The sequence below is a fragment of the Ochotona princeps genome, chromosome 11 (assembly GCF_030435755.1).
Source record: "Ochotona princeps isolate mOchPri1 chromosome 11, mOchPri1.hap1, whole genome shotgun sequence".
Lineage (NCBI taxonomy): Eukaryota > Metazoa > Chordata > Mammalia > Lagomorpha > Ochotonidae > Ochotona > Ochotona princeps.
Window position 1 is genome coordinate 72,442 of NC_080842.1, and position 27,473 is coordinate 99,914.

The following is a 27,473-nucleotide window of genomic DNA, read 5'->3' on the forward strand; positions in this document are numbered from 1 at the left end:
CTGGCGAGGGTCGCATCTCCTCCACGCCGCTCTCGGCCACCGTTTCCTCGTCCCAGTCCCACACGCCGGCCTCCACCACCTTGTAGCGGCTGTGTGGCTGGCACAGCACGTGCGGGGCCTGTAGCGCCACCTCCCGCTCCGCGGCCAAATCCAAGTCTTGCTGCGCCAAGTGTGCACGCAGCTGCCGGATCTCAAACTGCAGAGGGAGAAGGGCCAGGCACGTCGGCTGGGTGGGGAGGTGGGGGACGGGAACCCTGGCAGGGTTTGTCCCCAAAGGGGAGGAGTGAGTTGGTAAAGTGACTGCCTCGTGCGCGTGTCCATCGGAAGAGCCCACCCTGGTCTAGGGCCCCCACCTGCTCTGTCCCCTGCCGCGCTCTGGCCACATGGCCTTGGATCTGTCTCTCCCTCCCCAACCTTTTTCCATAAGTTTTCACCTCTTTGAAGGACCTGGGTTGCCCCATCAGGGGGCTTTATGAAAACCACACGTTTTTATTTTGGTTTAATTTTGGCCTTCTGTGTCTGTGGCTTGTGGTTGTTGGCATTCGGGGTAACTGGACTGTGACATTAAAAGATGGGGTAAGGCATTGGGGCAGGGAGAACTCTGTGTCCTCTGCTCAAGGGGCAGCAGCCGGGAGCATGCACAGCCCCCCTGTCTGTCTGCCCCCTCCCTCCCACCTCCCCTGCCCTGCCTGTCCTCCCCAACTGGAAGTTCCCTCCTGGCTGGTGATGGCCAAGTACACGCGGCCTGTCCTGACCTCTCCTGGAATGTCAGGCCCACACCTCCATTGCCAACTCAAGCTGCTGGAAACAGGAGCGAAACCTGCTCCTCCGATGGCCTCAGTCCATTTCAGCTGCACCTTCTTCAAGTGTACATGGCCTGTCACTCTCCCTCACCCCAACACCTGTGCCCCAGGCCAGCTCTACCTCCAATTGCTGGCCATGGCTGCCTCCTCCCAGGGTCCACTGTCCCCACGGCCAGCACTCGCCTGCACCTGGGCAGCCACACTCCTTATCCCCCACCAGCACCGGCCCTCCCCACTCCCAGCTGGAGCCATGAGGGTCCCACAGGATCACTGCAGACTGCGACGTCCCTGTCCCTCAAACGCCATGGTGTCCCACCTCTCTTGGGAAACTCCCGAAGCCTTGCAGGTGCACTGTCTGCCAGTGCCCACCTGGCCAACAGTCTCACCCTCTTTCCCATTGCCAGCCCCTCCACACAAGCTCACTGTCCCTTGAAGATACAGAGACCATGCGCTCTCAGGGTCATTTCCCCAACTGCTTCTTCATCCTACAAACCCTGACCTTTCGTGGAAGGTAGCTGGCCCAGGCCGTGGGTCACAGCAGCCTGTCTGAGTGCTCGGCATCATGCTTACCACCTTCTGCATTTTGTGTGTGTTTATTTTAATGTCCTTTTAGTTTTTCTCTTTAGGAAAGTCAAACATGCACACTAATAAAAACAGTCACGAACACCAGCAAAGCTGGCATCCAGCAGCCACTCTGGGTTAGTGTCTGTGGGCTTTCTCTCTGACATTGTTCAGGTTTCCCAGAGAGGCCTTTAGTTTCTTGCCTAAGGATAAAACCTCGAGTTGGCTCTGTACTGTGCAGGAAAGTATGAGATGGGGAGGGCGGGTGGAGGGAACTGGGGATGGTTAGTGCACCTCTACCTAACCTACACTTGAATATTTTGTGTGCACATTTTTGAAAAAAATTTATTTCCATTTGATTTATACAGGTAGAGAGAGGGGGGACAAAGGGACAGAGATCGCCCATCTGCTGATCCAGTCCTTAAATGTCCTGAGCAGGCGCTGGTGCAGTGGTATAGCGGCTAATCCCATGTGGGTGCCCATTTGAGTCCCGGCTGCTCCATTTCCCATCCAGCTCCCTGCTTATGGCCTGAGAAAGCAGTCGAGGATGACCCAAAGCCTTGGGACTCTGTCCCCATGTGGAAGACCTGGAGGAAGATCCTGCCTCCTGGCTTTGGCCTGGCTTAGCTCTGGCCATTTGGGGAGTGAACCAATGGATGGCAGATCTCTCTCTTTACTAACTCTTTCAAGTAAAATAAATGAATCCTTAATATCTATATCTGTATTATCTATATAGATAGATACAGATATAGATATAGATCTCCTGTAACACCCATGGCTGGGCCAGGCCACATCCAGGAGCCCAGTACTCCATCCAGGTCTTCCACATGGCTGATAGGGATCCAAATATTTGAGCCTTCCAGGGTGTACACCAGTAGGAATCTGATCAGAAACAGAGCACCGCAGCATCAGATGTGGGTACCCCAAGCAGTGTCGGTATCCCAACTACTGCAAAAAAAAAAAAAAAAAAAAAAGCCCGCCCCTGTGTGCAGACTTAGCCAAAGCCCTGCCTCAAGGCCAGCTTCACCCCGTCTCCTTCTTCCCGGACTCCAGGGGTTTTCAAAGGAGAATTAGTCATGTCTCCCATGACCCCTGCAGCAGGTGCCCTAGTAATTAACTCTCCCATCTGCAGTCTGCTAGATCAGCTGTCTCCTGTCTGCTCTCTACCCTCTCCTAGCCACCTGTCTCTCTATGATTCTCTGTACTTTATGATTCTTTTTTCTCTTCCTATCATTTGAGTGGCATTTGGGGGAGGAGAGCAGGGTGTGGTTCCATCACCATTTCCCTTAGGGACTCCCAGCATCCCCTTCCTTCTGCCCCCAGGGAGCCATGTGCTGGTGAGGGAATGGGCTTGAAGAGGAGTCTGTGTGATGTCGGCGACTGTAGACTGTCATCAGGATGTCACAGGGAGCTGGGAGGAAGTGTGTACCACAGCTGTACAAGCAGCTCTCCTGTTCTCCGCTCCCCGCCAGAGCTTTCACACCCCTGGGTCTGCTTTGGTGCCTGGTGCCCAGGAAGCACCCAAGAAACAGTCTTGAATTAAAAATGAATAAGCAAAGGCATGAAACTAGTTAGTTGCATGAAATTCTGTACTTTAGATCAAGCCCCAAACTCTAGCTACAGACTGAGCTTTGACCTTAGCCCAAAGCTGAGACCAAGACTGAACTTCAGTGCTAGCTGCACATGAAGTTCTGACCCTGGCCACACACTGGCCCCTGACCCTGGTCGTTGGTTAAGCCCTAGTCCTTGCCATGCCCTAAGCAAGCCCTGATCCTGACCATACTCAGGGCCTTGATCCCTGGCCACACTGAGCCCTGATCCCAGACATACTCTGAGCCCTGATCCCTGATCCCAGACACACTTGGGGCTCTGAGCCTCTAATCCTAGTCCCAGACTCAACCCTAATTCCTGATCTCAGGCTCTGGGACCTCAAAACCAAGTAGTTACATGGGCTGGGGGCTTCAGAGGGCCAGAAAACAGGGTTAGGTTGCTTCATGACTGGGTGCCTTCTGTGCAGGGGGACAGCATGCAAGCTATCCCTCTGGCAGCAGACCTCAGAGGGCCTGTAAGGCCACCTTCCCAGCCCTACTGGCCTGGGAGTCCTGCCTGGCCCTGCGTGATCTGAACTTCCCACGGGCACACCCTGTCCACTTTCTCCAAGCCCATGCATCTGGCCCCACAGGCCTGGCTAATGGCTTCCTGGCCACTCTAAAAGGATGCATTATTGATGGCTTGTAATTGATATGGAGCTGCCCAAGAGTGTCCCACTGGAATTCTGGCCAGACAGTCAGAGGCCAGGACTGGCCCTGCTTGAGCCCCCACATGCAGGCCCACACACAGAAACACATCCTAAGCTGAAGAGGCAAACTCCAAACATGTGGTAGTTCTCCTAGTCGCCTGCCAAGAGGCCAGGTAAAACAAGGGTCCACATTGAAACTGTTCCGTGGTTTACAATGAGATTTCCTCCCCTAGCTGAGAGGTGAGTGCAAGTAAAGGCAGAAGGACAAGAATCCTGTGGGGAGCCGGGGGACCCTGGGGTGGGGCTGGCAGCAGATGATGTAGAACAGAGAGCTAGCTGGCAGTTCAGAGGGGCTGGGGAGGTGGCAGGGGCCCCATCAGCCGAGCCTCACAGCACATCAAGGCATGTGAAGGACAGAGTCTGCCTGTATTTGAAGAGCCACAGAAGCCACTGGTATGCTTTGGCCTGAATATTGGAGTGGTGGAGGCAGCGTGCAGTGACAGGCTGTGAAGGGACTGTGAAGATGGCAGAGTAGATGGTGGACCACACGAGGCCAGGGGGGCCGTGGCAACAGTCCAGTCTGGAGGTGATCGCGGAGGTGGAAAGAGGCACATGGCTTAGATTGAAATGCTTTATGTCCAGAGAGTGGAAGTGGCTGGGTGCACTCAGTCCTTCACTGTGAGGAGCCAGTGACTCCTCCCAGGAGCACCGCAGAGGGGCCTGGTAGCTCTGAGCTCTGACCTCAGCTGTGATGGCCCTAGAAGACTCTGGTGTGACTTTTAGAGAGTGGTTCTGGATGCATGTGGATGCATTCTAACATGAGTGCTCCTCAAAGCCAACTTCCAGGTCATCAAGGGATCCCAGCACATCAGGACCCCTCAGATGGGGAGTGGCCTCCATGCTGGACAGAAGATGGAAAGGCCAGAAGCTACAGCGCACCAGTGGCAAAGCAGGGTCCCATAACCCTACTGGCAGCCCTCAGGACTACGGGGGCCTGTAGCCCTCTGAGCAGGATGGGAGGGACTCATTGAGTTCAGGGGCCAGGACAGGTCAGGGGTTACACCCTCCAGGGCAGTCAGGAGCCTGAACCCAGACCCTGAGTAGGTCCACGTGTGCCTCGGCGCCTCAGCCTCGCTGGGTGGCCAGTAAGGTGAATGGAGGAGTGCTGAGTCTGTGGCGAGCTCTGTCTGCACCGGCCCCAGACCAGCACCTGGGTGGGGACAAAGTACAAGTGCTCTCAGTGCTGTCTCTGGTTTCCTGCTGGGAGTGTCCCATTCACGGAAGACCCAACTCTTCAGTGTCAGATAACGCAAGCCAGAATCTTCGTGTGTCATCAACAGTGTGTTGCCTATAGGAAGAATGACTAGTCATGCCAACAAGCAGGAAAAGTGATTGATGACCAATATGTAAAGCAGCACACAGAAGCTCGCCTGTATAAACATTTGAGTTAACAGATAGGGAATTCAAAATAACTGATTAGGGGCTGGTGTTGTGATGCCTTGAGCTAAGCTACCACCTGCAATGCTATCATCCCATATCAGAAAGCCAGGACCAGTCTCAACTGCTTCACTCCCGACCCACCTCCTTGCTAATGAACCTGGGAAGGCAACAGATGATGGCCCAGGAGCTCAGACCCCTACCCCGCCGCCCCACGGGAGACCTGGATGGAATTCTGGGCTCCTGGCTTCAGCCTGAACCCAGCTGCTGTGGCCATGTGGGAAGGGAGCCAGCGCATGGGGGATCTGTCTCTGTCACTCTGCTATTCAACTAACTTAAAAAAAAAATAAATATGAGTAATATGTTAAAGGAAATAGTGGAAAAGATGGGCAAAATGAATGCACTGTTTCTTCAGAGAACTAGACTCAAAGTCAGACACAAATTTTGAAAACAATACGTAATATATATTACACGCATAATGTTATTATATATTAAGTATATGGGTAGATGGGATTCATAGTATACTGGATATAGTAGAAGACAGATTTGTTAAACTTGAAGATAAGGTTCTAGAGAATTATCAGAGCTTACAGCAAGAAGACAGAGGTGGGAGGTGAGAGAAAATAGGGGAATAGGACAGGCTGTAACAGAGTGTGAGTGTTGATCAAATGATGCAACATACTCACATTTAGAACCCCAGGGTGAGAGCAATGAGAGAATGGGTAGGAGCAATTGAACAGAGAAGTCACAGACAAGAACCTTCCAAACCTAATAAGAAACCTCAAGCCACGAGTCTCAGAAACTCAGACACCCTTAAGAGACAACAAATGCCAAAAAGTCCCTACCCAGACACCTGCTCAGAATGAGTGGGAAGGGCCAGCATAGCCCTTGGGAAACAAGGTGCACAGTGGTGGCCTGGGTGACAAAGTGGAGCGAGTATTCCACCAACAGACAGGCCTGAGACCATGCCCAGAGTTAAGAAGAATTAAGGCACACCCAGAGCCCTACCTAAATGCACATCACAAAGCATTTCCAATTAGAGAATTTACCCAGATCAGGCAGGGTCCGCAGGGAAGTCCTCTGCATGCATTACTGGAGGGGCCAGGCTTTTAACATTTGCCCAGGTGGGACCAGACCTGTCCAGGCAGCCGGGCAGCCACACCCAGCGCTCCTTAATGGGCTGGCTAAGAAGTCCAGTCAACACAGGCCCTGGGCCTGATCAATGCACACTTGGGCCAAAAGCTCGATGGGGTCTAATGCAACAGCAATAACCCTATTGCATCCTATTAGTGCGGTCGGCACCGACTGCCCTGCTTTCCGACCCATCTGCTTCTGGCACAGCACCCGATGTTTATTTCCATTAGCATCACCATTGTTGGTCGCAGTAAAAATCGGAGGCAGTTACAAACACATGATTTAGGTGCCCAGTGACACTGGGAAGGACCTTGGCCCCTCTCCATCCACTGTGAAGATGAGGGGGGTGGGGTGGGTGGGTGGCCATAAATCTAAATCATGGCAAAGAATAACATAACTTATTCCTCTGATGGCTAATTTTATCAGCTAAATGGGCTTGTCACTGAAGCTATCAGCCGCTTTACAAATCACTTCCAGTTTGACACACACACACACACACACACACACACACACACACACACACTTTCCAGGGTGGATGGAGGGCTAGAATATTCCATCTAACAGGCAGTTGTGCTGAATTGCAGGAGGGGAAGGAGCTCCCTGGAGCCACAGCAGACCCCTTTCTGGAGGTTTCCCTACTGCTATTCCTGTCCTTCAGCTTCTTCTCTGAGCGCAAAGGTGAGCCCTCTGTGTGCAAGCTCCCAGGCCTTCTATTAGGGAAGTAGCAGGGTTTAGGGGGTAGCCCTCCCCACATACTAACAATAGCCAGAGTGGCCAGAAGCTGGGGCAAGGGCCTGAGAAGGCCCCCTCCCAGCCCCAGTTCCCTCTGTCAGAGATGCCCAGGCATTTTGTTTGCTCAGGAGACAGGCCATGTGTTGCCGAGCCTCCTGCAGGGAGTGGGCAATAGTGTGGTCCCCATGTTCTGGATTAGGTCACTGTGCAAGGGAACTGTTCTTCCTCCTGGGCACACACACCTGCTCCTGTGACACTCCTCAGCTGAGAGTCACGTCTTCAGGGGTATGACTGTCCAGGTGGGTCTCAAAGTACAGCTGAAAATGCAGGGTCTCTGCCTTCTTGTTCCTGGGGCACAGCCTGGCTGGTGACCCGCAAAGGCCCCAAGTTCTGGCCAGGCAACTCCTCCACCCCCACCCCGCCATGGCCCCACTGGGATCCCATCTGGCCCTTTTTGCCACCTTAACCAAGATGACAGGTTCAGGTATTTTTACCAGGTTCCCTTGGTTGGTTTCTGTTCATCTGTGTCCCAGATGTCAGTGCCTGGGAAGGGGGTGGCAGATTGAATCTGTCTTCATTTTTTGGCACCTTTCTGTGCAGTCTGTGGGCATCTCCCAGCCCCCTGGGGAGGAGGCCACATTCCTAGGGCATAACCAAACCAAGATGGCAGGAACCCTGGGTTCCAACTGGGTAGGGAGTGGGGTAGGCCAGGACCAGGGTCTGTGGTGGAATCTCTGTGGGTGGGAGGAGGGGGAAGGCTGCTTGACACGTGGCAAATGTTGATGTTTGCTCTGCCCGCATGGCTCATGCATTGTTGATGTGGTGTGTACAGCAGGGAGCAGGTGTTCTCTGCCAGACCAGGAAGTGGGAAGGAGCTATGGGCTTCCAGGAGTGGACCTGTGCTGGAGGATCCATGAGGCCAAGCCCAGCAAAGCAGAACATTTGCTGGCCCACGAGGAGTAGACTGGGGACTGCTCACCCTCAGCTTCTGGGCTTGAAAGAGATTCCTTCCTCTATCTCCTTCTCTGCCCACACGCAGGACCTCTCTCACCTCAGTGGGCCCTGACCCCCAACAGCAGCCAGAAAACTCCAGAAGCCAGCCTAAGCAGCCCCCAATCCCACTTCTAACACCCTGGTTATCCCTGGAGGCCCTGCCCAAGCTTGCCTCCCATCCCTGCCCTTTCGCCCACACTCAGAATAGCCTACAGCTCCCCAGATACAATGCCCACACCTGTGCCCCACCCACACATTGCCCAGATCTCAGGTGGCCCTAACTCCAGGCCAGCTCCTCTGCAGGCCTTCCCCGTGTTGGCACACAGAGCCCCCAAGCATGTGTCTTATGAAGTCTGCATCATAGCAGGTGTCGCCCTGGTATGCAACAACAGCCCAGCTCCCCAAGTCCCAGGAGAATAGGGCCCTGTCCTGACCAGGCTAGCATCCCTGATGCCCATGACCAGCCCAGAATGGAGCCTGCTGGCTTTGAGCAGCAAGCCAAGGGCTGTAGTATCCCCTGAGGGTCCTTCCCAGGACATGCATGTCCCCCTGGGAACATTACTCTGAGGTCTCTTTGTGAGGAACATTACTTGAAAAATGGAGAGGAGTGATGCATCTGAACACACATCCTCTAAGAACCAAAGGTGGACAGGGCTGGCCTGGGGCTGGGGCACCATGGGGGCAGATGGAGAAGCCATGGTTGCCCCTGGTGGGTGCCTGGGAATAGAGAGGGAGGTGCCCAGGGGTGGCCAGAGGACCCAGGCCCACATGAGGCAGGCAGCTCTGGGCTGGCCTGGGCCCTGAGCCTGGCAGCCTTGGGTTTAGCGTCTCAGGCTCATGGAGCAATCGGCAGCAGCCCCCTCTTTCCCCCCAGAAGCCAAGGGTCCCCACATCCCAGGGTGGGCCCTCACAGGGCCCACTAGCCATCCTTAAGAGCTAAGAGCACACCCAGCCCCTCATCATGGTGTGTGGGCATCGTGGGTGGCAACTGGCACCCTGTGGGAGGCTCAGCAACCTTCAAGATGAACTGGCGGAGTCTGCTGCAGTGTCACCCAGGTGACCGGGGAGATGTCCCAGCCCTGGGACTTGGGCTGCCCCAGCAAGGCAGTGGACAGCAGTGGGCAGCAGTGGGCAGAAGGGGAGGTGGTGGTGCCTTACTCCCTGCTCCTGACAGATCTGTGTCAGCCTTTCCAGCTGCTTGTCCTGGACGGCCTTGGCCTTCTCGTATTGCTGGATGACCATCTCCATCTCCACCTTCACCGGCAGCACTTAGGCTGGAGGGGGGGGGCAGCCCTGTGGGCAGCTCGGCGGCAGCAGCAGGGCTCGCTGGGCCGAGGGGCAAGTGTGGGCCCCAGACTCAGTCCCCCCAGGATGGAGAGTGGGGCGGGGTGGGGGAGGACAGAACTCAAGGCACCCTGAAGCTGCACCCGTAACTCAGTCTCCCTGCTTGTCCACAGTGGTGGCACCCTTCACTGGGCTTAGTGCAGAGCTACCTGCAATATGGCCTGGGCATGAGGCCATATTCTGGGGTCAAAAACAGGAGCCAGTGGCTTCCTGAGAAGGCAGCTTGGGAGGGGGCAACTGATGCAGTGGTTAAGACACGCCTGGCTCAAATCCGAGGCCTGAAGGTCCAGTCCCAAAGCTGGCTCCTGACCGCTGCTCCCTGTCCATGCAAGTCCTGGCTAGCAGCAGGTACTTGGCTCAGGTAGCTGAGTTCCTATCACCCCCGTGGGAGACCCAGATTGAATGCCTGGCTTCAGCCCAGCCCAGCCCACCAGCGCTGTTGTGCGCATTTGGCGGTGTGAACCAGTGGCTGGGAGCTTTCTGTCGGCTTGTCTGTCTCAGGAGGTAGTGTTACGCCCCTCATCCACAGCAGGTGCAGCTACTGTGGAGAGCAGCTTGGTGCTTCCTGGCAAATGTTAAAGAGGGACCACCTGGCCTGGGAATCCCACTCTAAAACTAGGGGACAGGAAGACACCCACCCACACACAGACTTCTCCACTAATGTGGACAGGAGCGCCTGTCCCAGTCACCAGAATACAAAAGGCTTTGTCTAAATCATCATTCGCCTCTGTGAGTCCACGACACTCGTGAAGACGTGCTTATGTGACTGAAAGGCGGAGTGACAGAGAGGGAGTGGAGGAGGGGAGAAGGGTCCAGCAGAAGCCAGGAGCCCAGATCTCCCATATGGGAGGCAGGGTCCCAAGTACTAGAGCCATCACCTGCTGCTGCTTCCCGAGGGGAGGGAGGGAGGGACATTAGCAAGGAGCTGGATTGGAAACAGAGGAGCCAGGACTTGGCCAGTCCCCAGTACAGGGCAGTGGGCATTGCGAAAGGTGGCTTAAAGCACTGCCCCACCTCTGTAACTGATACACACATAGGAAGACCCAGAGGAGACATCCTGTGCCCAGGAGAGGGAGGGCCGGGGGGCTTTCCCAGGTAGTTCTCTGCAGCGCATCAGCCCTGAGCTCCCGGATGTCTCAGTCTCAACTCCTAACATTGACCTGACTGTCACACCCTTCTTGCGCCTTCCAGAATGCAACCCTTCCTGGCTGTTTGGAGGCCTGGGTCCCTCATCTGACCACCATGTTCTCTAACCTTCCATGTTGGCACACACCTCGAAGCCTCCCAGGTGCTCCCTGGCTGACACAATAGCATCCATGCAGAGGGGAAATTCAGGACTGTGTTGGCAGTGGCCTTCCCTGGCTCCAGGCCCAGGGACTGCCTCCTTGGCTCTGCCCAAGACAAGAACAGCCAAGTGACATCCATGGGTGTCACCAGCATGCCTCTAACAGTTGGGGAGAAGGGGAACAGCCAGGGGGAGCGCTCTCTTCAGAGAGGACGCTGTGCGACCATGCAGCTGTCTGCAGCTGGCATCATGCAGTACGCACCACCCTACCCTGCCCTGTCCTGCAGAGGACGATGCTCTCAGTGGTCCAGGGCTGCTCGTATGGGGCCGAGCATCCCTCAGCCCTCTCGCCTCAGCTTGCCTATCTGTCAGATGAGAGGAATGCGCAAGATGACCCTCCCTCTCCTCCTCCCCCACCCAGGGTCTTCTGGATTTCCAAAGTCCAGGACCCAACCACATTCCACTTTCATGAAGATTCCAGGTTAGGGGCTCCCTGATGAGAGATGAGCTGGGATGTGGGGTGGGAGGCCAGGGAGGGGTACTTCCCCAGGGCATGGGAGACCCTGGAGGCCTAGTTGCCTGCCTTCATCCCTGGGGACCAATCCAAGTCATAACCTCCACCATCTGCAGTGAAAATCTAGGGCTTTGGGGGTAGGGGCCGGCCAGCAGTGTGGCGCAGTGGGTTTAGACCATCACCTGCATCCTATATAAGCACCAGTTTGAGTCTCGGCTGCCCCACTTTCAATCCCATTCCCTGTTCATGTCCCTGGGAAAGCAGCAGAAGATGGCCCAAGTGTTTGGGTCCCAGCACCCACGTGGGAGACCTAAGGTCTGCGGGGTCCTGACCTAGGGGACAGTGACACTGGGGAGGGAATTGACTCTGTCCTAGGGCAGAGGGAAACTTAGTCATGGTCCCAGGAGCAGGTGGGCAGGGACACACGTGGCTGCCCCCAGAAGGGCGGGTCGTTGCATGTGCTGTGAGTAGCTGCACTGGCCGCCACCAGGACACTCACCATAGATGACTCTCTTGACACGCCATACCTGGAGCACGATGATGAGGCTGATGGCGTCCCAGGGGCTCCGGGGCCCGTTGGCCACCATGGACGCCACCATCGGGGCCAGGGACAGGATGATCAGCCCCGTCAAACACCTGTGAGGGGAGGCGAACCTCAGCACCCTGGGTCTTGCCGCCAGCCCTAGAGTCAGAAACCCTGCCCATGGTCAAGGGTGAGGAGGACCCCCTGGGCTGGGGCTGCGGGTGGCTCCGGTGTTTACCTCGATTTTGTTCTCGATGTAATCCCAGATGCCAAGCACCACAATCTGCAGGACAGTCTGGGAGGTGCGGAGGAGAAACAGAGAGAGAGAGGGTTTAGGGTTCTGCAGCAGCCCCCTACTTCTCCCCCACTGAGAAAATTCCAGAACTCAAGGTCAAGAGCACTCAGTCTCAGGGGAGGGTCTTCCCTACCCCCTACCACCTCACCTGCAATGGGTCAGGTGGCCCCTCTGCCTCTCCTCTTTGTGCCACTCCCCAGGGCACCCCTCACAACTCCCAACCCCATGCCAGCCTTCTCTGTGTCCCACGGTGGAGAACGAAGCCCCCGCCACCCAAGAGGGAGGCTAGGAGGGGCTCCTCGTCTTGGCTTTGATGTAACCCAGATGTGCCTGTTGTGGCTGAGCCGGTGGATGGGAATCCATGGCTCATCCCTGTCTCTTTCTGTGTCTCAAACACATACATAAACTATAAAAAAAAGAGCACAGATATGCTCTTGGGCAGGTTTTGCCCGGGGCTATCGTTGGACAGCAGGAGGAAGCCATGGGTCCCAGGATCCAGCTACAAGTGAACCTAGAGAGAGAGGAACAGCCCTTGCCACGCTCAAGTCCACACAGCGTGGAACAGATGGCTAGGGAAGGCCGGTGACTGGTGCACGAGCGCCCCCTGGGGGCAGCCATTGGCAAAACAGGAGCACACGGACTGGTCCAGCCTCTCACAGGCATTCGCTCCCAGCTCCACCCCAGGGTTGCTGCACCCGCGGGCTCAAGGGCCTGTCCTGGGCCTAGGGGAGAAATGCACAGGTGCGGGAGGTTCGCCCCCAGCTTCCACTCCTCATGGAAACAGTCTCGATAAACCCCCTTGCCAAAAACCTCTCCTGGAAATGGGTCTCCTTTAGGCTCTACCTTTGAAAGCCAGGTGTGTGTGTGTGTGTGTGTGTGTTTCCACCTCTCCCTGGCCCCTGCCCACAGTTTCCATGGCTCCCCTCATGGCTGCATCCCAAAGGCCACCTCAATCTGACGAGTGCCTCCGTAGCTTCCCATTCGTCCCACTTCCCCACACCCCCTTAGCTTCCCCTTCCTGTGTGCTCGGCCAGGCTCTTGTCCTTTGTCTGTCACCCAGGACCCTGGCTTCTTTTCTTCTGGGACCCCCTGTGTCCCTGGGACCCCCTCCCCCATGGTGGCAGCCTTGGTGACTCTGGAGTCCCCAAGCCCATGGCTATGGCTTCGACTCCTCTCCTGAGTAGCTGTCCTCAGCCCAGCCAGCAGTGTCACCGCCTTGGGGGCTCAGCCAGAGGCCCTGGGGACTGCAGGGGACCCCTTACCTGCTCTCTGTCACCCCAAGTCCTGCTCCCTAACCTCCCATCCCCACTGCCCCATGATCTTTCTAAGCTAAACCGTGCCTGCCACTGGCTGGAAAAGGCTGTGTGTCCAGCTCCTTCTGGCTTGGAACCCTGGGGATCCCTTGCTGTTGCAGGCTGGCCCCAAGTCCAGGCCCCACACAGTCTTTCTGCCACCAGCTCGCCAAGTTTCCCTCCAGAACCCAGCATGCCACCTAAGCAAGTTGCCTTCCAGTGTGTGTCAGGTACCCGGATGTGGGTCGGGAGACTGCTGTCTCTAAAGTTGGCCCCCTTAGCTTCCTCACGGGCCAGTTTTAGCCTCGTGGACCACCACTAAGGAAACAGCAAGATGGGGGCAGTCCAGTGTCTGATCTCTGCTTACTGTAGTACTCTGACTTATGCCAACCCCTGCTCTATTCATTTCAAAGATTTTTTTAAAAAAAAAATTTATTGGAAAGGCAGAATGGCAGGGAGATAGACAGAGATCTTCCATCCACTGGTTCACTCTTCAAATGGCCAGTTAGAGGCAGCAGCTTCCTCCAGGTCTCACACATGGGTGAGGGGCCCAAGCACTTGGGGTATCCTGTGCTGCTTTCTCAGGTGCATAGGCTGGGAGCTGAATGGGAAATTTGGAAATGTTACTTTGGGTAGGTTTGTACCCTGATGCCACTGTTGGGGTGCAGTCATCACAGGCTGTCCCATGTCACTTCACTTCCTATAGATGTGTCACTGAGCCACAGGTGACTGTAGGGACCTCCTCATTCTCTTTCTAAGATGTATTTGTTTTATTTCAAAATCAGTCACAGAGAGAGAGACAGAGAGAAAACTTCCATCCTCTGCTCCCAAAATGGCCACAATAGCTGGGGCTGACCAGGCTGAACCAGGAGCCAGGAACTCCATCTGGGTCTCCCACGTGGGTACAGGGAATCCAAGGACTTGAGCCATCTTCTGCTGCCTCTTTTGAGCACATCAGCAGGGAGCTGGATCAGATGGAACAGCTGAGACTTGAGCTGGTGTCACAGAGATTTTACGCACTTCACCCACTCCATCACCCTGGGGACCTTCTCATTGGTCTGTTACAACCCAGGTTAACAGAGGAAGTTTATACCCACAATCCCACTTGAATGTCGCTCATAGACCAGGATGCTTGATTTGCTCAGAGGTGAAATGACTTCCCCAGGGCACACTGCAGGTGAGAGCCTGAACAGGAGCCTCTCACCTGTTCTTCCTCCCTTCCCCAGGCCCACCACAATGAGGTGGCTGCCTGGTGGGAAGATGAAAGTCTGAACCCCTAGGGATACCTAGCAGTGTGAGGTGACAGAACAGGTGTGATGGCAGGCAGGTAGCACTTACTGCTTGTACTTGGCTGGGATTTTAAAGCAGTATTATTTACTGGAGAGCAAGATCTTGTATGCTGTGGCTAGCCTCCCACATGCCTGAAATAGCCAGGAGCTTAAAACATCCATCCAGGTCTCCCACATGAGTACCAGGAAAGCCAGGTACTTGAGCCAGCACCTGCTGCCTCCCAGGCACGTTTAGCCAGCACAGAATGGCTGGGACTGGAAACAGGCATGCTGACGTGGGCCGTAGGCATGCCAAGCAGCGGCTTAACTCACTGCACCATTTCCAAATCCATCACATGGGGATGGGTGCTGAGAAGGGAATGGCACTATTTTTTATTAGCCAAAAGTGAAGAACTTCCTCCAATCCCTATGTGAGGGTTAAACTGGGAACATCCACACGGCACACGCAGCCACAGAAAAGCACGGATGGGTAGCCGTTTGGTACTGTGGTTAAGACCTTGCTTGGGGTGCCTGATGGCTCCAGACGCTGTCAAGGTTCAATCCCTGGTCCAGATGTCCAGTAAGTTTGGACCAACTCCCAGCAAGAGCCAGCTTGACCTTTTCTAAACAAGTGCATTCTGTGTTTCTAGACTCTTCTTTATATATTCAACCACAAAGCACAAGTGACAGTAAATAGGAGAGGAAAAACTGGGTGTGGGATGAGCCTTTTTCTCCCAGATCCATATTATCTATCCCCCCTGTAAGTGATGGGCACACCACACTCTCTCCCGGTGGGATGAGGGCTGACCAACTGGGCCCAGAGCCTGTGTCCCAGGGAGCGAGAGAACAAGAGTCATCCCAGCTGACCATGGAGGAAGGGTAGAGCTCAGAGCAGGGTGCAACAGGGCATGGCCCCAGTCTTGGGGTCCTGCCAGGCAGTAGGCACCAGTCTGGGCATTTTCAGAATAAGAATAGAACCTGATGTGGCCACCTGCAGCTCAAGGCACACCTGTGCCATCCTTTCCCTCCTGGGAAACTTTGGTTCTTCCTGCTAATGCAGACCTGGCCCGGAGCAGGTGGTGGCTCACACACGTGGGTTCCTATGACCCACATGGGAGACCTGCATTGAATCCCTGGCTCCAGCTTGGCTCAGGCCTAGCTATTACAGCTATTTAGGGGAGGTGGGAGAATCAGGGGATTTCTGTTTCTCTCCCTTTCAGATTCAATAAATTACCTCTTGATTCCATTTTCCATGAGCAGTTTGTAGCTCTCTTTGCAGGCTCCCATGGGCCAACGCACCGTTGGGGGCTGAGGGTGAACCTCAGACTAGAGCCACGAGGACATCAATAGTGCTGCCACCTAAGCCACCCTGGCACTGCAAAATGCTCAGGAGAAGTGGCACCAAGAGGGAAGGTGACTGGCATATAAGATGATGAAATTCATGCACGTGAGGGGTTCTTGAAAATGTATGAACATGCATATTATGAGCAAACTCCAACGCACAACACCTTTTATCCACCCAAATTAGCCCACCTTTCAGCCCCATTTGCCATGGACTTTTGGAAGAATTTACATACAGGACATCTACACAGTTCAATTTTAGAGAAACAACACATACGTTTATAGTCTAAAAATGCTCCAAGCATTGGATGACTGGAAAAAAAATAGTAAATAAAAAGTGCCAGGGCCAGTGCTGTGGTGTAGTAGCTTAAACGACAGTAGCCTCCCATTTGAGCACTGGTTTGAGACCTGGCTGCTCCACTTCCCATCCAGCTCTCTGCTAATGCCTGGGAAAGCAGTGGAGGACGTCCCAAAACCGTGGGCCCCTGCACCCACGTGGGAGACCTGGAAGAAGCTCCTGGCTTTTGTCTGGCTCAACCCAGGTTGTTGCAACCATCTGGGGAGTGAACCAGCAGGTTAAAGGTCTCTCTCTCTCCTTCTTCTTTGTAACTCTGCCTTTCAAAATAAACAGCCTCCCTCTCCCCTTGAGGCGTCACAGTCCTCTGGGCCCCAGACAAAACTCAGTAGTCTCTCTGCTGGGACAGCCCCTGAGCTCTGGCTGGGGTAGGTCTGCACAAAAGAGAGCTTGCTTCTGGGAGCCTGTGTCTGGAGCCCCTGCCATCCCTGCAGGCCTTGGGCTGCTTGCCACACCCCTCTGGGTTTCTGTTTCCTGTAGGATGCTCTGTGTACCTGCCCGGGCTGTGTGAAAGCTCAGGTGAGCTGTGAGTGGGACGTGGTTCAGGGTAAGGTGGGAGCCCCTGGGGTCCCAGCTTCTTGGGGTTGGCTGTGAGGATGAATCCCACTCACCAAGCCTGAGAAGGCTGGAGGTGATGCCCCTTGACCCACAGCCACACCCCCAAGCTATGAACCAAAAACAGCAGTTCAGAACAAGGGAGTGACATTTACTGTTGCCAGTCCCTGGGCCTGGGGTCAGTCCCTGATCCTCTCCTAACCTGGCAGCACAGGGTGTTGAACCCAGTGTTGGCCATGACTGTGTGGGTCATCCTGGGCTGCTGACCCTTAGGGGTGTGGATGGTTCTAGAAGAACCTGTTGACATTTTCAGAAGCAAACACAGGACACTGGGACCCAAGCCTTCCTGTGGGTGGCGTCCCTGTCACCATGGATAGCAGGACTGCCTCCTATGCTTCTCAGGCCCTCTGGGGTCAGTGGGGCCAACTTTCTAGTGAAGCCATGGAAGCCCTCATGCCAGGTGACACTCTGGGGAGCCAGGTCTCCTTGTCACTCCACCGCTAGGCCCCAGGGTCAGGGAGCCCACTCCTCTCTGCTGTCTAGCTCCCACCACCTAGCCTGTGGGAAGCCCTCCAACTCCGGAGTGTCTCAAGTGGTTTGTCTCTGGTGGCAACAGGAAGGGACCCTGAAATAACATGGGGTTATAAATCTGGCCCAAGGATCATAAAAACCAAGCCTAGGGCATGAAGGGGTAAGAGCCGCAGCAACTGACCAGACATTTTTGTTGGCAGTCACACACACAGAACATTCCCTAAGGTATGCATAGAGAGGCATCTGGCCACAGCCCGGGTGTCCGTGGGACCTGGTGGACAGGGTGGGGGGCAGGGAGCAGCTGTTACTCAGCTCCAGAGCCTCAGGCCCCCAAGCCCTGGACTGCAGGAGCCAAGGTGTGTGCACAGAGATGTGCTGTGCGTGGGAGGCCGGCTGCCCCGTCCACCTCACCCCTGGCCATACTCAGCAGCATGGCCACAAAGCCCAGCTCTCTCCTGATGTGTTACAAGGGGTTTCTGCGACTGCTTGGGTTTCGGCTCACGCCACAAAAATTCACCTCCAAGCCCTGTTCTGCGCATACTGCCTGTGGCTGCAGGCTCACTCCTGCTGCCCCGGCTCAGTCCCACTCACTGTGCAAGACACCCTGACATCACCTGTGCTGAAGCCCCGCCCCAATGCTGCCTCCTTTTTGCATATGCAATTAGGGCCCCACCCCCTACCTCATAAAGGGAAGACTGGAATTGGAGTAACGGCATATTCCATTTCCCACAACACCTGTGCATGTCCCTGTGAGCCTGAACTCCGTGGGCATCTTCACATCACCTCTGCCTTCCCCTCAAGCCTGCTGACCTACACACAGTGGGGTGGGCTGGTGGCCCGTGCATTGGACCAGTCCCTGGCTCCATTAGGAGGAGCTGGTGTTGCCCAGGAGACATTCCTGTTCCCACAGGATCAAGTCCAGCTTGATCTCAACAGGAGGCCCTGTTCCTTTGTGGAGCTCAGCGCCCTGTGTCACACCCGCTTCCTTGCTGTGTGGCCTCAGGGCCTGCCACCAGGCAGGAAAGCCTGCTTTTCCCTGGTACTGGGGGTTGGAGGGGCCAGAGTTGTCACCTCGGACAAGAACACGGACAGGATGATGAGGCTGATCCAGTGAATGACGCCCGCGAACTGGAATGCGCTGGAAACTGCAACACAGGAAGGGCCCATTGGAGAGGCCACCAGCTGGCAGAGCTGGGGACATTCAGAGGTGTCAGCATTCGGGTCAAAGAGCCACAGCCAACCACTTAGGGCAGCTGCCCAGGGGCCCAGGAACTGGTACGGGGGTGGGGAGGAATGTTGCATTCTGTGTGGCAGAGCTGAGAGAGCTGGGGTGGGGGCAGGGGGTGGGAAAGGAGATGGGGAGCCAGCAGCCCAGACGGCCTCTCCCGCTGCCCCACCAGGTTCAGGGATGAACGGCAGCTGTGGGCGGGAGAAGGTGCTGGCTGTGGGTCCCGCCTGCCTCACCTTCAGCTAGTGCCCCTTTCCCGAAAGTCCCAGCCAGGGACATCTCCACTGGCAAGGCCTGGAGCAGGGTGGCTGGAACCCAGGACGCAGGACAAGTGGGGAAGAGAGATTGCAAGGACCCAGGCAGGGTTGGCGAGGACAGAATTGCTGTGACATTCTCAGCAGCCTGCCTGCCTGCCTGGCACCCTGTGAGTCCCCTGGGAACACTGTCCAGACTGGAAGGGCAGCCCAGGGTGTGCAATCCCAGGTGCGGGTGGGGGATGCGGGGTCCCCTGGCCTTGGGCCAGTGCACCCCTTCTAACAAGCCCCGAGCTGCAGCAGATTCTTTCCAGTCCCAGGTCACAGGGACACCAGTGGGAACCAAGAAGCTGAAGCCCTGAGTGACTCAAATACAAACAAAAAAAAAACACAAAAGTCTCTCCATTATTTCTCCAGTGAATTCTTGGGCTTTAAAAAAAAAATGGCTTGCATGAACACAGAGCCATAAATCTCTGGTTGTGCATTTTTATGGGATTTAACATGCCTTTTATGAGTTGCTATTGGATCTCCTACCAAAGCCAATCTCCTGGAGATTTCATATTAAGAAAAAAATTCCAGCATTGGCTAGTTCTCTATTTCACTGACCCCCCCACCGAAGACCCCCACCCACCCCAGCTGCAACCTGCCCCCTCAGCCCTGCCTTTCCCAAACAGAGCAAAAAAGCAGTGGGGCCAGCAGGGCTGGCGGGAGGGGTGATTCTAGCATGGTTTAATAGAATACAGGTGGAGTGTGAAGACTCTTAAGGAAGCATGAGCTGCATAAAACCCAGTGAGGACCACCAGACAGAAGCCACTTGGGTGGGGCTTGCTGGGCCCCCTCTTCTGGAGGGGGTTCAATGGCTCCTGTGGTCCTATATTCCACTTCCCAGTGCCAGCCTCTTAACCTGCCCCACCTCCTCCCCTCCCCACTGCCGCATCTCAATTTGCTTGTCCAGGAGGAATGACCACACCAGGAATCTAAGTGTTACTGGTGGTGGTCCCAATAGGACACAGCTCCATTAAGCTACAGAAAATTCCAAATACTAACAAAAGTGTGTGTGTGTGTGTGTGTGTGTGTGTGTGTGACGCATACAGGAGCCCCCAGCCTTTTTTTTTTTTTTTTTTTACTGTCTCATCAAGTCCCTGGTGGTGGAATGTTAGGCAGAGCCCAGCTCAAGAGACCCTCCCTTGGCTACAGAGGGGTGCCGGGCAGAAGGTGGTCCCCTTTGAAGCCCTGGGGCCAGGTGGTGGGTTGTGGGAGGGGGCCCCCTGGTGGACGCAGGTGCACATGACATATTCTCTCTGGCTACTCACAGTGGAGAAGCTTTACATCTATTAGCAGTTCCAAGGTCAGGAGAATCACCACCAATATTACACAGGCTACCAGGAAACTGTTGAGACTCGCACTGAGCAAAAATACCTGCCACTTGGCTGCTCGCTTCCCACAGCACGGCTTCAGCCAGTTAGACCTGCGGGGACACAAGCCGGGAGAGGCGGGCTGAGCTGGGCAGCCCCAGCATCTCCCAGTGGGAAGTGCCTGGACTGCTTTTCCTAGCCCTGGCTCCTGATTCCAGCTTCTGCGAACCTTAGGCCCTGGGAGGCGACAGGTGCTGACTCCAGGGGAGTGGGCTCCTGCCCTCCACCGTGGAGGCCTGGGTGGAATGTTCTGGCTCCTGGCTTTGTCCTCAAGCTCAGCTTAAGCACGGCCATTGCAGGCATTTGGGGGAGTGAATCTGTGAGTAGGAGGAACTTGTCTGCTTAGCACACCATCTCTTGGTTTCTCAACCTCTCTAAATTTGCCTTTCAGATAAATAAATCAATCTTAAACAAAACAACAAAAACCCAATGACACTAATTCTCAGCCATCACCTCCTGTCCAATCCAGCTGGGAGGAGATGACAGGGTCCACCTCCTGGTGAGTCCACGGTGCCACTGGACCGAGAGTGGCAGCTGCATTGCTGGAGTTGGGGTGGGGAGTTCTTGATGACCCAGCCATAGGGGGGCAGGGAGAGTGGGCAGGGTAAAGCTTATGACTGTTCAGGGTACCCGGCAGGAAACTGGGCTTGTTCTCGTCTTTTCTGTAAGGTTTTATCTAGATGCCTGTGGGAGTGACAGACTGCAGGACAGACACAAGCTGTGGGAGCTGGCCCCCTAGAGAGAGGAAGGCCAGTTTTGGCAGGTGCTGGAGGAGTCCACGAGGGCCTGGGGGATGGTGAAGGAGGGGGGCTGACAGTCACCATGGATTCATTCCTTGAATTTAAAACATGGATTTGAAAGATGGGTGGACAGGGCCCAGTATGATGGCTTAATGGCTAAATCCGCATCTTGGATGAGCCAGGATCCCATATGGGTGTCAGTTCATGTCCCGACTGCTCTACTTCCCATCTGGCTCCCTGCTTGGAGTGGAGGATGATCCAAGGCCTTGGGACACTGCACCTGTGTGGGAGACCCAGAAGAAGCTCCTGGCTTTAAATCAGCTCTGCTCCAGCTACTACAACTATTTAGGGAGTGAACCATGGGATGGAAGATCTTTCTGTGTCTCTTCTCTGTAAATCTGTATTTACAATTAAAAAAAAAATAACTCTTGAAATATGGGTGGACCCAGACACACTGAGATCTTCCATGTACTGGTTCACTTCCCAAATGCCAGCACCAGCCGGGCCTGGATCCAGACCCAAAGCCGGGGCTCCCTCTGGGGTCTCCCACTGAGGACTTAGCTCCTCCCCCCACCAAGGGTGCACATTAACAGGACGCTGCAATCAGTAGTACAGCTGGAACTTGGACCAGGCCCTTCGGTTATGGGGGGTTATGCAGACACCCCAAGTGGAGTCTTTGTCTTAATTATCACCCCAAACACTGGCCTGAGCTGACGTTTCAACTAAGGCAGTAAGGGCGTGGCAATAAGGGGGGGATAAAGCCCGCAGGGCTATCTGGGGAAGTGCCCTCCTGGCCTGGCTGAGTGTCCAGCAGGCAGGGACAGTTTGGGGTACTCTGCAGGCAAAGGTCCTCCCGGGCAGAACCTCGCCAGAGTAGGGAGGGCTTCCCCTTCAGGAAGCCGGGCGGGGAGCTTTCAGACTGCCAGACCCTGGGCAGGTGAGGCCAATGCTGCCATAGGTTTTGCCTACCCCGCCCCCCCGCCTCCCACCTCCCAGGTCCCAGCCTGCACCTCGCTATAGTCCAAAGGTCTAATCTGTGCTTTCTAGTAAAAAATATATATATATTTTTGGTGGTGGGGCAGGAGGCACACTGTGACTCCCTGGTTGGAGCACTGTGAATTCTAAACCCACTGAAATAAGAGCGGGGTTCAGCTGGGGGTTGACTGTGGACGCATCAGTGAAATCTGGCACTCGAATCCCCCCACCCCACGGCCAGGGAGGGGGCCCTCACCGGTTACCCCAGGACACCCCTTGCTTTCCACTAAGGGGAAGCGGGGATGCCCGAGGCAAGGCTGCTGCTGGCTTTGCTTGGGTGGGGAGCGTGCAGTCTGCACCCCTCCCAACCCCCCACCCCGGGGGGGCTCCCCCTCAGCGGCTCCCCACACTCCAAGCAGCAGCTTCCTTCCCTTCTGCAGCCCCTCCCCTCCCCTCCCTCCCTTATCCATTCGTTCCCTCGCTCGGTCAACACCCCCTCCAGTTGCAGGAGCCCCCGGCCCCACCCTGGAGGCACACTCGGCGAGGAGCAGAGCCGGCTGTCACCTCTGGGTGCACGGGTGCAGGTAGGCGAGGGTGCGGGGTCTCCCGAGCTGGGTCTGGAGGCGGGGGTCCCTCGGCCCGGACAGTCTGGGAAGCCATTAGGGTCACTGGGGCTGTTGTGGTCTGTTAGGTATCCCCCTGCCTCAGCCTTCTCTCGGCGTCCCCTTGGCCCCCAGGTCTGGGCGCAATGGCCACCTGCCCGGACTTGGGACACTGGCCCTTCAGGAAGACTCAGCTGAGAGACTCTCACGTCCTCCTGTGACCAACACCGCCTCGGGGACGGCCGGCCCAGCTCAAATGGCACGGGGATGAGGGCCTCCAGGTGATGCGGCCCTTCGTAGAGATCATTTGGAAAGCGGGTGGTTCCCAGGCCAGCAACTGGGAAGGCTGGCGGAGGTGCGGATGGAGTGCTGGCTGTGGATGCGGACTGGACGCCCCTCAAGGCGGGAGCGCCATGAAGGCCTCCATGGCCGCCCGGCCCCGCCCCGGCCAGCACCCCGCAGTGCATTTTGGGAAATGAGGCGGTTGACAGGCAGCCCGTTTGTCCAATGGCGTGTCCCGTATTCCCATCAGGTGACCCGATCCTAGCCACTAGGGCATGAGGAAAGAGAGGCTGGGTTGGCGGAAAGCTCTTTGCTGTTCTTGGAAGGAACGGGTGGGCGGCCATGGCGGCCTGGCAGACGTGAGGGAGGAAGGAGGTGCCGGACAAGCGTGGGGAGACTTGTTGCCACGTGGACGGAGAGAGGGGATGGGTCTGGGCTTCGGAGTCTCCGGGAACCCTGAGGAGAGGTGTGTGTGCGGCGGAGGCAGCAGTAGCGGCCAGGACAGGGACACCATGGCGGCTGGCCTTGGTCCCCTTCTCCCCGTCTCCTTGATCCGTGCTCTGCGGCCTGGGCTCAAAGTGGTTGGCGAGGCCTGGGTGCCGGGGCTGGCTTCATGTTGGGGGGCCATGCTGGGTGACGGCGGCCAGGCTGGGCACCCTGGCTACTTTTCATAATGACTGGGGTGGCCAGCGAGCAGCCGGCCCCGTGGAGGGCTACACCCGCGGGCACGTGGAGGGTGATGGGGCTGGATGGGGCTCAAAGACGCTAACCTTGAAGTGAGACCACAGCATGGGTGGGAATCGATGAAACTCCACGGAAGGCAGAATTGAGAAGCATGAAAATGGCCGAGGACAGACGCTGAGAACCCGACGTTTAAATCATAAATAGAGGAAGTCCCATTCCTGAAAGGTGTTGGAAGGCTCTCTCACAAAAGGAGTGGGCATTTCAGTTTGACCCTCAGCTTAATCTTGCTTTTCCGCTAAGGAACACCCCTAGGGGGGTAGGCGATGGCTCAGTTCTCAGGTCCCTGCCTCTCATTTGGGAGACCAGAAGGAGTTCCAGGGCCCCTGACTTTGCCTGGATATCATGAACACAGGGGAGGTGAAGCAGCAGAGGGAAGAACTTGCTTGCTATCTCTCACTCACTTTGCTGTTGTCCAAGGCAGAAACAGGAAGACCTAGAGAATGTGGGAGGCACAGGGGACCCCGAGTGGTGGTCAGGGGCAGGTGCTGGCCACAGGACAGTGTAAGGATCCGTTAGGGGCTGTGTGGCATGCAGACATCCACCATCTCGGGCCCAGGGTGTGAGAAATGCTTACACGTGCCGTGGTGTGTGTGTGTCGGGGGGAGCACAGGAGTGCATGGAGAAGGGGATAGAGTGAGTTTTACTGGGTAAACAGGGTTCTGCAGGTGGGTGTCGCAGGCAGCCATGTGACACCACAAATGTCCTTGATGCCACTCCTGTGCACTTAAAGGATGGAGCTGAGATGCCAGCTTTCCTGCAGTGTGTGTACGAGGGTCCTTTAACAGTTCGTGGAAGGCAGAATCAAGTTTACATGGGGGCAGACAAGTTTCTTCTAAACCAGGCATTGCTTTTCCTAAGGTACATTTTTCACGGTTTATTTCCTCATGTATTTTGCCACTTAAAAAAACAACTCATTTGAAAGAGCTGCACAGAATGAGAAACAAAGAGCTCTTCCATCTGTTGGTTCATTCCCCCAGAGAGCTGCAATGGGCCACGGTGGGGCCAGGCTGAAGCCAGGATTTGGGAGCTTCATGCGAGTCTCCCATATGGGTGCCAGGACCCAAACTCTTCTACTGCTTTTCCCAGGCCATGAGCAGGGAGGTGGATTGGAAGGGGAGCTGCCAGCAGGGCAACTGATGCCCGTATGGGATCCCTGCATCGGGGTAGGGCTTTAGGTGCTATATGCCCACCCCTCTCCCACAATTTTTAACTTTTTCTTGAATCCCACTGAAATGGGCATTTGGCAGGGTGGTCTAGCAGGGGCGCACATGTGTTACCATGTTACCTACTGTCGCAGCCATGATGTACACGGATGTGTCACACGTGGGAGAGACTGGTGTGTCTGTGACATGGGAGGCAAGCCCAAGGGTGCTGGCATGGATTCTGGCTCCATCCTTGCCTCTCTGGGCATACAGCATCAATGCTGTCCCCACTCTGCCCCGTCCCAGACTCTAGGATCCTTTAAAACCCTGGCTCAAGGGGAGGTGGTAGTGGCGGGGGAGAGGTTGTGCTGAGTGAGCTTTGCATGGTGTGGGGGTAACTAGCCCCCCTGCCCTCCAGCAGCACCACGCCTGGTGGTGGAAAGACGCAATGTCCTGGGGACTTTAGGCTCAGAGCTGCTGGGAGGAGCCCCTCCGGGTTGCCACATGCTCCCGCTGGAAAGGCCAGGCTGGGAGTCCAGGGAACTTCCCCTGACCCCAAGTCGGCAGGCAGCCAAGCTCCTCCCCCACCATCCCCCCAGCACCTGCTTGCTTGATGTCCTTCCCCCTGGCTCCAGGCTGCAGTCTCCCCTCGCTGGCTCTGGGAAGGCCTCTGACTGCCAAGGGGTCCCCAGCTGGGAGTTCCAGCAGCCTAGGCCAGTCCCTCTCTGGGATTGCTTCAGTGTCACCCACTCCCTGGGCATTCCTGGGGATTTAACCCTAAGCCAAGGTCTGCCAGGGTCCTTTCCTTGTGTCCTCACCTACGGGGAGCATCCTGACACTGTGGAGGCCCACCTCAGAGGCAGAAAGAATAATAGCAAGGTTTCCCTCGGCTGTCTCTCTCAGGTTAGCAGGGAAACATCAGTGCATCTGGGTGCTGGTGTACACACACATCAAGGTGCACCCAGAAGGCTGGGTACACCCATGGTGTCACACCCATGGCACATATGAGGCACACATGAGGCACACTACTCCAAACCAGAATCCTCGGAGAAGTGTCCCTGCTTCTCTGCACATTTTCCCACCACTTGCCTTGAACTTGACAGGGACTGGGGCCAGTGCAAGGAATGAACCCTGGGTGGGCAGCTTGAACATGATAGGAGGCACACTACCGCAAATGACCACCAGAGGGCAGTGTCACAGTGAGTCACCCGGTGCGATGTAATTTTGCAAGGCCAGGTGGAAATGTGTAGGGCGGGGGTTGGGAGTGGGCCAAATGCTGAGGCCTTGGGAGCACAAGGCCCTGGATGCTGCACAGGTTGTGAGTACATGGAGCTGACCTGAGCCCAGCCTTCGAGCTGGCTGGATGCTGCCAGTAGCCCTGGCTAGGGCTACCCTTTGGTACCTCCTGTCTGTTCACCTGGCCTTTCCTGTCTATGTTCTGCTGACTTGATAATTCGGGAGGAAGTGCCATTTTCAGAGACAGCCCCTGGGGTGCCATGAAGGTGTCCGGTTTGGTACCTGTTGGGTGACTTAGCCAGGAAAGTGCAGAGAGCCATGCCACGCTTGGCAATGCAGCTGTAGCTAAGGCGACCCCTAGAAACCTGCCACCCTCACCCTTAGCTTAGAGCAGCCACACAGTATGAACCATTCACAGATATCTGGGAGGGAAATGTTGCTTAGCATGGGCTCCTAAGGTCTTACCAGCTGTTATGATTGTGTGTGTAAGGGCCATGGGGTAGGAGTCTTGCACGTCACCCCGGGGGCCTGGCCCTGCCCTTCTCAGACCTGGGCTTCTGGTGGATAATGGGTGGTTTGTGGCAATGGTGGGGCCGTGAGGAGTGAGCATCCGACCCTGTAAGCTGGGCAGGGAGGTGTTAAGGCTCCTTCAGTGTGGTCCTCCCTATAAGGGGAAGGGGCAAGGCTGGCCAGTCCTGACAGGATCCCGCAGGAAAGAAAGGGCCTGGGCGCCCCCCGATGGGAACTATCAGTCTCTGCTTCCTAACATCTCTCCTCTTTGCTGCCGACACTGCTGCCTCCACCACCCCTTGAAGCGGGGGCTGTCTGGGGGAACCTAGGGGGTGACCCAGGACTCGGGAGCCTGCACCGCTGGCCGCCCCTCTCCACCCCCAGCAGGCAGCACCTACCCTTCTCTTTGGTAATCTCCATCCAGGTTTGAGAGGAGCTGCCAGCCGGCCGTGGAGAGGTTGATGGCAGCCAGGGGCAAGTCCCGATCGGCAAAGTTCACCAAGTGCACCGGTGCCATGCTCTTGGTCTCCTCATCCATGTGCTGGGAGATGATCTCAACCTCAGAGATTCCTCCTCCTAGGGCAGGCCTGAGGGGGATGGGAGAGAGGCACAGGGTGGAATCATCTCCCTGGCTGCTGGGGGAGGGGAATGTGGCCAGGGAGAGGGCAGGGACTGTGCCTGGCCTTGTCCTTCACGGGCTGAGGAGTGGCAGTTGCCCAGATCTGAATGTAGGAGTTTCCGGGACAGGTGCCTGGGGGAGAGCAAGATGCAGAAGGGAGCTGCCAGCCGACAGAACCCCGGCAGATAGCACACAGCCTCTGTGGCACCACCCATGTCCTGGACTGGCCTCTCTTTTTAACATTGTCACCTTGGGTTTTTTATAAAGGTCCGGGAGTGTTCCCACGCCTGGCCTCCCTGTGTATTGGCGCAGACGGGTCCTGCTGGGGTCTCTGGACAACACTCCCTCCTCACTTAAACCTGATCCACGGAGGGAAACTGGGAGCTTCCTCTGGATGACTGTTGGGCTTGCCCGGAGCCTTGCCATAATCAGACCGATCCTCACCCATCATGTACCACAGCCATCACATGTCTTGTCAGTGACCAAGCTAGCCTCTCTTCCCACTCGCATGCTCCTTCCTCTCT

General features: G+C 56.0%; 1 pseudogene; it reads right to left on the bottom strand.

Moving 5' to 3' along the window:
* LOC131481462 (transmembrane protein 266-like) lies at positions 1 to 27,397 on the bottom strand (annotated as a pseudogene).
* Positions 27,398 to 27,473: the final 76 nt, after the last annotated feature.